The sequence below is a fragment of the Ailuropoda melanoleuca genome, chromosome 15, assembly GCF_002007445.2.
Source record: "Ailuropoda melanoleuca isolate Jingjing chromosome 15, ASM200744v2, whole genome shotgun sequence".
Taxonomy (NCBI): Eukaryota; Metazoa; Chordata; class Mammalia; order Carnivora; family Ursidae; genus Ailuropoda; species Ailuropoda melanoleuca.
The window spans coordinates 86,056,551-86,066,905 of NC_048232.1; positions in this window are offsets into that span (position 1 = coordinate 86,056,551).

Sequence of the window (10,355 nt, forward strand, 5' to 3'; positions counted from 1 at the left end):
GAGGCGGGCCAGGTTCTCGGCCCGGGGACAAGTCACCTCTTGCAAAGCCGGTTCACACGGTGGTGCCTGGAGACTGCAGCAGGCGGGCTGGGAAACCCCAAGGTGAGTTTTCTTCCTCGTGATAATAATTCAGCTCATTGTACTTTACATAGTCTGGGGGTGGTTGTTTGTTTGGGGTATCTAGGTCAATCCAGACTTTCATTTCTGTCTTTGGGTTTGTTTAAAAAGCTCAGTTTAAGGGGCGCCTGGCTGGCTCGGTCGGTTGAGCGTCCAACTCTTAGTTTCGGCTCAGGTCGTGGTCTCAGGGTCATGAGATTGAGCCCGGTGTTGGGTTCTGCGCTTGGCGTGGGGTCTGCTTGAGGTTCTCTCTCTCCCCCTCTCTCTGTCCCTCCTGCTGTGCTCTCTCTCTCTCTCTCTCAAATAAATAAATCTTAAAAAAAAAAAAAAAGCTCAGTTTAGAAAAATGCTTTTAAAATCAATTGAAATGGAGATTCATTCATAAAATTACCCAGAAGTCCCTACCACGTGCTTCCAACGGCCCCTCTTCCTGGGACCCTGTCTGCAGGGCATGCAGGGCTCGGAGAGCGTAAGCGATGGCAGGCAGCGCAGTCCATGGAGAGACTCACCTCCAGGCAGGTGCGGCTCCAGGCTCCGGCTTCCTCTCTGTCCTGACAACCATCAGCCCTGCGTTTCCTAATCTGGAGTTGGCGCTTCGTGGGATCCACGTGCTGTGCTAGCTCTTCAGAAGTCTGGGGACACTCAGCTCCCAAATCCCTGGCCTGTGGCTTCTAGGCGGACTGTGAGAGCTCCACGTGGCTGGCTCTCCCCTCTCTTCATTTTGAACGAGGCGTGCGTGGGCTGCAGAGTGGTGACCAGGCACCAAAGGGGAAAAACGACGCGGTAGCATGATGCCTGCCCTGGGCATTGAAACCCACCACTGTCCTTCCCCCGGCCAACAACAGGCTTTTCCTCCCTTTGCCTATCTTCTTCACTGAACTTGGCCTTGTCTTTTTTTTTCATGAACTTTTGGTTTGGGCATGATTTCAGATTTAAAAAAGAAAAGTTGCAAAGATAGTAAGAATCTTCCTAGACCCCTGGTGCTAGCACCCTGCAGAACCCTACCGTCCCAGCTGCTCCTCGCCTTCTGCAGTGAGAGCTGCTCTTGTACAAAATGAGGAAAAGATCAGGCCCCACTTCCAAAGTCGCCTCCCCGCAGGGTCCTGCCTTGGCCAGACTATGCCGTGAGGTGACCGGGAGGCTCTGAGCCAAGGAGGCGGGTGGCCTGGCCCAGGGCAAGAGCGGTAGGTGCAGAGGCAACAGGGGAGTTGGGCTGGGCGGGGCCTGCTGGATGGGTGGGCAGGGTGGGATGGGAGTCAGAGGGGTCAAAGGAGGGGCTCCAGGGACCCCCTTTCAGCCCTCAGTGATTCACAGTCATGCCTCTCGGCCATAAGAGAAAGGTGTCTCTGTTGGGACGTGAGGGGGATACACGTCTTTGTTTGGGGGCATCCAGGGGAACAAAGTGGGGGCCCTCTTGCAGTGATCACACAAGGATGTGCCCATCTCAGGGGGTGGATCCCGGCTCTGCCACTGTTACTTGTCAGGTCCTGGGCAAGGCCCGTGACCTCTCTTTGCCTTGTCCCCTCATCGGTGAAATGGAAAGGATGCCGTGCCCACAGAGTTCCTGCAGCAGTAAGCGGGACGCCTGGGTAGCAGGGCACGCCTGGCACAGCGGCCTTCTCCCTGTCCCTGTACCCAGGCTCTCTCCCACTCCTGCTCTTGCATCTCCAGATATCCCTACCGAGGCATCAGGCACCGGATTACAACCTTGAGGCTCACACTCAAGGAGGAGGAATTGAAGGCTAGGTGAGCACCGGTTTGCCTGGATTGAGGATTGAGTGCCTTCCACACGCAAAATTCATCTCGTGCATTTTCTCCTTGGGCCTCCCACCATCTGGGCCCCTGAAACAGGCACTCTCGCCGTCCAAGCCCCACTTGACAGAGAGGTTACATGACCCGCTCTGCTGGTCAGCGAGGCCTTCCTGACCTCCTGGTCTGGGCTCCTCGGAAACACTTTCTCTCCAGTCCTTCAGCCGGAGGGACAGGGCAGGCACCAGGCCACGAGTTCTGATTTGTTAAAAACACATTAGAACTGTGCAGAGCGGGCTGCGGCATTTCCATGAGGCTCCCACGGGCAGCAGACCCCCGGCCACACCCCAGGGCTGGTTCCCGGGGTCCCCGCATATCGCCTCTTTGGGTTCTAGCACGTGTGTGCGCCCATGCTCGCTGCCCAGGCCGCTTCTCGCCTTTCCTTCTCTGCAATACTCCGTGTGTATGATACTGAGGCCACTCTGTGGCGGACGGGCGGCTCCCACGAGGCCCCGATGTGTGATGATTACCCCCCCCACAAGCCCTTGGAAAATGAGAAACAGCCTAGAACAACAGCCAAGACCTATGGTTAAGTAAACACAGCAGGGTGGGTGTTGTAATTTCCAAAAGATGGTAAAACATAAGAGCGGCTAGACCCCGGTTGTTCCAAGAGACCATGGAGGAGACCTGGATGGTCTCTCCCAACAGTGACAACACGAGGACCACATGCAGCAGGGGCGTGCGGGCACTGGTGAGTGCAGGAAAGCAGGCCCCAGTAGGCGTGCGTTCGATTCACCTGGGCTCTGCAGCGGTGAGCAGACCGTGAGTGAGCAGCCCAGGCCTGCACTCCCAGGGCATGGGCGATCTTTGACCCTCCCGAGAGTCCTGACTGATGGATGCCATCGTCCCCATTTTACAGGAGGGAACACTGAGGCAAGGCCTTTGCCCCTAGCCACAAAGCTTTGAGGCCTGGCCGAGCTTTAAAGGCAGTCTTTCAAGTACCTAAAATAAACGTTGAGGGGCATAGGTGCAAGGTCATTGGTGACATCCCCCCTTGGTTTTCTAAAGCTTCTCTCCTGATTCTATGGCTTCAACAATTTTAAAAAAAAATTTTTTTTTAAATAAAAGGGAAGTGAGTCACCCGGGAGGCTCTGGATAGCCTTTGGTCCCCTCTTTCCCTTGGATCTCTTCTTTGGGATCCTCGGAAACATTGTGAGGTTTGCTCGGGGTACAGGCACGGGGGCGGGCCCCCCTTCCTTTAAATCAGTGTGGTCCTTTGGGACATATTCTGGCCAATGCTCAGAGCTGCTCCCCGGTGGATTGCCATCTCTCTAAGTAGGGTGCACGACTAGAAAACCATCCTGGTGTCCCGGGCTGCGTGCAAAGAGGAAGTCATTGACAGGAGTGTGCTGGTGATGGCTGCAGCTGGGGACTCTGAGGGGCCCTTGGAGCACACAGCACGTTTCCAGTTTCTCCTGGCTGGTTCCTCACACCACACTAGCTAACGAACAGCATGCCTGTGTTGTGCATGGTGAGAATGACACCTGCCCCCAAATCGCATCCACCAACTTCTTCCACACCTTGCAAAACCATACCAACTCGCCTCTCAGAGCACCCACATCGGGATCAGGACCTTCTTCCCCGGCCCCCGGATGGCTGGGAAAGCGTGACTCTGCCCGGACTGGCCGCAGGGCTCCGGGTGAGTGCAGACTGGCTCTAGGATGTTGGTCTAGCTGACTAAACGCCCCCCGGGAAGGGGTCCAGGTTGAGCCCTTCTGGGTAAGTCTCCCTCATAGAAATCATGTCGGGCTGTGGTCCATTTGATTAGGTTGGGGCTTCCCCGGGGTGAGTACTCTGTCCTTGTGTCAAGATACAGAACATCACCATCACCCCAGAGCTGTCTCCGTGAACCGCAGAACACAGCTGATCTTTTGTGTCCCTCATCAGCCAGTCACTGACCGTCGACTGTCCGGTGGGAGTGCGCATAAGTTCCTGGGTGGGGCGGCCCCCATCGGACCCCAGTAATTCCTGGGGAAGGTGGCAGCTATGACCTTTTAGTGGCCAACGGTCACAGAAAGGGTGGTGCGTATGGGACAGTTGATCTGCCTGGTGAAAGCGATCAGGACGGGGAACAGCGTCCCCTTGAGATGCCAATAGAGAGTGACATATTGGTATTTTTAAACCCATGAGTCTGCCGTGGTCAAGATAAAGTAGGGGAGGGGCAGGGGAGGAATGCCCTTCTTTACACAATGCCAGCCAACAGACACGGAAGCAACAGCCGAGTTAGAAAGTCACTGCTGTGTAGACCGTAGTGGAGTAACGAGGGGTGTGCACAAGGGTCACTGAAGGGTTAAACCACTGCATGGAGGTGAGGGATGGGATCTCCACAAGGTCTCCAAAGGGCCCCCACTCACTACAAAGGGAACACGGTGCCTCGGCTTCTCCGACCTCCTCCAGGTGGCGACCCTGAGCATCGCCAATGACCATGGGCCCAGCCCGACCTCAGGCTTCCTCACGCTGCAGGGCAGGGAGCACAGGGCGGCTCTGGGGCATTCTCCGCCAGGGCCTGGAAACCGAATCCCGTCGTGGGGAAGAAATCACACAACTCCTACCAGCCCGAGGACCTGTGCTCCGAATCAACAGAAACAAAAGAAAGGACAGGCAGAAGATTTGGAACAAAACTTATGGAAGACTTTGGGGGACAGTTAGGGAATTTGGGAGCAGGGTTGCTGTGAAATCTCACTGGGTCACGGGGACGGGAGAGAACGTCCTCCTTCTGTCTTAGGAAATACATTCTGGAGCAGGTAGGGTAACCCACGCTGTCATTTCAAATGGGCTCATGAAAGACAGAAGCACGTGATGTGCGTGCGCGGAGAGAGAGCAAACAGGTGCAAGTCAACAAAATCTTTCCCGGTTGTAAACTCATGGCCCACACGCAGGGGCTCGTCGCTCTAGACTTTCAACTTCAGAGATTAGAAAAATCTTTTTTTAAAGCTGGGGGAAAAAAATCAAGTGGGAAGAAGAAATCTTCCCCCATAGGGTTTCCATGAAAAAACGCAGAGCGGACCCGAGGAAAGCACCCTCCCCACCTAGAAGCCAAGGGGTGTTTGCCCAGCATGAGTCTGGTGCCTCCACTGGGAGGCCCCGTGAGGGATGCAGGAGGAAGCTATCAGGGATTGCTAAAATGCACTGAATATGGTAATATCTGTTTGCATTGCTGATATTTGTTGGCTCGTACCAGATCTCTCAGACTCCGCACTACCGACATTTTGAACCAGACGGTTCTTTGCTGGGCGGAGGCAGAAGGGAGGCCATCCTGAGCATTGCAGGGAGTTCAGCTTAGAATCCCTGGCCTCCACCCACTAAATGCAAGAATGCAAGGTCGCTCCCACGAGGCCTCCATGTGCGTGCTCCCCCCACCAAGTTGTGACAACACTTAAAAATGTCTCCAGGGGCACCTGGGTGGCACAGTCAGTTGAGCATCCGACTCTTGATTTCGGCTCAGGTCATGGTCTCAGGGTCGTGAGTTCAAGCCCCATGATGGGCTCCCCATTAAAAAAAAAAAAGTCTCCACACATTGCCAAATGTCCCTCAGGGAGGGAAGAACAGAATGGCTCCTGTTGAAAATCATGGAGTCGCTTCACAGATTCTCGGGTAGATTTTGTTGTTGTTCCCATTAAGGGAGATGAGGAAACCAAGGCACAAAGGGGTTAGGTGACTTGCCCATGGATGTCACTTCTGATGCGTTCCAGGGGGGATCGGCGTCCTCGGGGCTCCCCGGATGGCCTCAGATTCCTGGAGGACTGGGGTAAGTGGCTCAGGCGTCCCCTCCATGGTGGGATAGGCTGGACTTTTAGGGAAGCATGGTGGCCTCTGGTCCTCTAGACACCTGCAGACATGCAAAGTGGCCGTGTCCCAGTGGAGTCTGGTCACAGGGCCTTGGCTAGAGGAATACTGGAAAAGTCCCTATGAAGACACTTCCCCCTCCTGTTGGGAAATTTGATCAACTTGGGAACTCTCACCAAAAAGGAAATACTCGTGGTTGTCCTTCCCCAGGGTTTACCAGCTATGATGAACAGGCCACGGGGAGCCTTTGCTGCTCTTAGCCATCTGCTTGGCCTTAAAACCCAACGGTCTCTCCAGCCCCTATGTTTTGGTCTCATTCATCTCTTTATTTACTAAGAAGCTGTTCTCATCACTTTTCAAATGAGTAGCTCTTCTAATCCTCATAACAACTTTAGGAAGTGAGGCATTCAGATTACCTGTATTTCATACTGAGGCCCAGAGAGGTGAAGTCACTTGCCCAAGGTCACACAGCTGACCACCAGCAAAGCTGGCTCCAGTCTGTGCCCCACACTGCTGTGTGTCCATGGGTCCAGAAGGCCCCAACCTACCCAAAAGCATTGTGCAGGAGTTCTAGGTGGGTTAATCCCTCTCCTGACTCCAGAAACTCTTGCCCTGACTACCTTTAATGGCTCTGTTGCAGGGCAGTAAGCAAGGGCTTTGGAAGCTGACAGATGTGTTCCTAAACCCAGCTCTGCTATTTACCAGATCAAAGACTCTGAGTAAGTCACTCTGCCTCTCTGAGCCTCCATTTCCCCATCTGTAAAGTGGGAGTGACAGGGCCCCTCCCCTCTGGATGGTTGTAAGCATTCACCGAACGAAGGAAGCACAATGGCAGACAGGTGCCCAGTATGCAACAGCCCCTGCCTACGCCCCAGCCTCCCCAGAGTCCCTGGAGGTGGGGATGGGGGCTCTCTATCTCCCCAGCAGGCTGCTCCACCTTGGACTGCCAGCCATGATAACAAGCACAGCCACCCACGCCGGTGCCTTCTATGGGCTCAGCCCCATGGGACATTTAATGTCCGAGCGCCCTACCAGGTAGTAGGTGTTTTGTCCCCACCTCAGCAGCGAGCAAACTGATGACCTCCGTGTCAGTGATCCAGGGTCCAGCCCCAGGAAAGGACAGTGCTGAGCTGGGAACAGAAGTGGTCAGCAACCTTCAGTCACGGTCCACGGGTTCCAGATCTCCCTTTGCACTCACACCCACACTCCCTCCCACGGAGAGCTGGAACCTGCCGGTCCCATACCCATTGAGCAAGCCCGGTCCTCCTCCAGGGCAGAACAACAGCTCAGCCTCAGGAAGGGGGGGGGAGGGCGGGTGGAGTGCCTGCAGGTCTGCTCTCCAGGACCAGGGGGTCCTGCCCCCTTTCTCTGTCATTTACCCAGGGAATTATCTGGGGAACAGCCTCCCCAAAGACAACCTTTATCTTCTGTGTTCTGCCAAGTTCTTGGCCGAGGCCGGGAATCCACGTTGGTTCCATGTGCTTTCTACAGTCCCCAGCTTTTAAGAAAGACACTCGTCTGGTGAATTCTCCTGTGATGATTCTGAGATGTCACGTGGGGTCTCACACGGAGCTCTGAGGTCACCCAGATGAAGGGGCCAATCCCAGCCTGCCAATTCCACACAGACTTCCAGAGTGACCCATACAGTGCCACGCTCCCTGCCCGTGGCCTCCTGGCGTTTGTGGCGCTGCCTGTACCCCGCAGTCCCAGCCCCTGGCACCCAGTAGGTGGTCATGCTTGCAGCCCTCTCCTGCCTGCTCTCTGGATAACTGGGCAGGCCCGCCCCATCTCAGGGCTATTTCTAGGCGCGGAGTCCGGCCAGAAATTCCAGCCCAGGCGTCTCCTATTACTGATGTTCTTTGTGTCCTGTGTCTCCGATCACCCTTGCGCCCTGCGCACCGGGTCAGCCTAGCAGCTTTCATTCCAATGCTACCTTTCCTCCCAGAAAGTGGGCCAGGCACTCCTCTCCACCCTGCCCTTCGGAGAGCCTGTCTGGCTGCTGAGACCAGCCTCCCCCTGAGATGCCCCCCAGGCGGCACCAGGGCGAGGGGCATTTGGAGTCTGCAGTCCGCACGGGTCCTCCTCTGATTGTTAGAGCTGGATTTGCCTCCCAGTCCTCCCTCTGTGGCTGTCTTCCCGGTTTCTTCAAGCGGAATCTGTTTTCTTTGTTACAAATGCCTCCAGGTGACTGTCATCACCAAGTTTTGTTTGTTTTTGTAAAGTAAAATTATGTGTGTCTATGTACCAACCCACCTTTTTGAAAACAGAAATTCTTATCTTCTCAGCGCACCTTCAACTATGCCAATTTTTAAAAATTGGATTTCAAGGTGGAGGGGGCCACCCGAAGCCCTTGGGGTGCCTTCCCCAAACCATGTGGTCCCTGTGCTCCCCAGCCCCACACAGGCACACGGCTTCAGCTTTGCACCCGGCCCCACCTCTCGCTGGGCCGTGCCCCTGCCACCTGCTTGGGCTGGTGGTCAGCGCCAAGGTGAGCCCTGCAGCCCAGCGAGGCAGGGCAGCGGGGGCAGGGTGGAGGCAGCGATGGAGGGATGGGGGCCCACCTGAGAGTGTGCGGGGGAGGTGGTTGACTCAAGGGGAAGGGCCGGGGGGAGGGGGGTGGGAGCCGGAGGTGGAGTCTCCCCAAGTCAGGAGCAGCTGGTTCTGTTCAAAGGCTGGACGACTTCTGTTGTTAGTTAACCCACGCTCCTTGTCCCTTCTCCTCCAGCCCCGAGGGAGGCTGTCAAGCAGGCCATCGCCTCCTCCCAGTGAACATCCTGTCCTGTGAAAGTCTCCTGTTTTTTCAGATAATCCTTCTCTCCCACACAGGGTTTATGGAATCCAGTGCCCTTTTGAAGAGGGAAATGTCCAGAAGGGTTGAACAAAGGGCGTTCCTCTTTCCCACCCCGAATTCCCGAGAGGATCATGTATATCAGGGAGGCCAAGTGGGGGTCACTTGTCAAGGGAGTTGGAGTGATGTCGCACCATTACACAAATATAGATACCTAATGAGACCCAGAATGTTCGTTTTTGCCATCATTTCCCCACTGAATTCCAGAGTAGGGGAGACTTGGGTCTCTGTACTTCACACTGAGATGAAGGCTGAGTGCCTAGGCACCGTGTTCTAGGAATCCACCCATTTTACAGATGCAGAAACTGAGACTCAGCAAGGGTAGGTGACTTGCCCAGGGAACAGTGAGTAGGTGGCAGGATCAGCAACCCAAATGGGATCTGTTGGGGCCCCTGGCTTGGTGAGGGAGCTGAGGAGGGCTTGGGGGAAGGGCCCAGGAGAGAGGCTGAAGGGATAGCTATGGTTCAGCCCCGAAAGCACAGATACGGGGCAAAGATGTGGAGGTGACTAGCCCACAGCCCCGGGCTGTGTTTGAAGTGTTCCTGCCTTCCCACCACATTCAGGGTGGACCTCAGCAGTCTTCCTGCGACCCCTGGTCAGCCCTACCGGGCTGGATCTTTGGGACTTCATCATCTCCTTGTTGGAGAGGTGAGGGAAGTCTCCCTCCACACTCACCTTAGTTGTATCTCCACCAGGGAGGCGTGGACCGTGTCCAGCCCATGTGGGACCACGGAATGCAGCGGGAGCCAGACACAGCAAGCTCCTGCTCGGATGTGTGGAGCGTGCATGGGAGAACGAAAGACAGAGCTGCTGGCATCTGCGGTCTGCACTAGATTGCCAAGGAGGGTGTGGTTTTGTGGCTCAGGTGTTGCCTTACGAACACCTAGGAGACAGCGGATGATGGGGGAGGGGTCACGGGCTCACCTGAGCCTTCGTCTCCAAAGGGTGCCAGTCTGAGCTTGGCTGGTTCTTCTTGATGAGCGGCCTTGCGTGGACAGTCAGTAGTCCTGTGGCAGGACTAGTCCCTCCCCCAGTGGCTGTTCCACGCCAGCCCCCCCACCTGCCCGGGCCAGTGACGGTGGGAGGAGGGGCTACTCCGTCATCTCGCCAGCGGAGCCCTCGCCAGTGCTGCAGGACAGTCGGCCCTTGATGGGTCTCCTGGACTGTAGCCTCGTTGGAAGAGGGTTTTGACAAACACTGACGTACCTCGGGCCTCGTCCCTTAGCAGGTGACCTGGGCTCCTTTATGAGAAGCCAGGCTCTGAGTCAGGGACTCTCTCTGCGTGGCTCTCTCCGGCACCCGGAAAACTGCAGCTCAACCCTGTCCCACTCCCCACACATTCTGTGCCCTGCTGAGCTCCCTTCCTACTCTGAGCCCCCACCGTGGTCATTAGCAATCCCTCCCATCCTCAGCCACCGGCTCTGCTGGCCCCACCAGGAAGCTGTGTTCTCTCTCGCTGGGCAGCCTCCTCGCTCCTCACCTCTGCTTCCAGACCGTTTGTCCTCCTTGTCCTTCAAACCCCTTGGGCTTTGACCCGCATGCCCACTTCACCGACCATACCTGAGCCCGTGCGGCCAGTGCCCCCGGATGGCCTCGTGCCCTGGCTCACTGCTTTCTCTCCACCCTGTGAGCGCCTTAGATGGCCTTGTCTTCCACCCCATACTCCCATCCACCCATAGTCACCCCCTCTTGTGATCACCTCTGCTAACTGCTCCACCCCCGGGACCCCTTTACCACCTTCCCAAGCCAGGACCCCCACCCGCTCCTCTGCAAGCTGCTTCCCCACTCAGCGGTG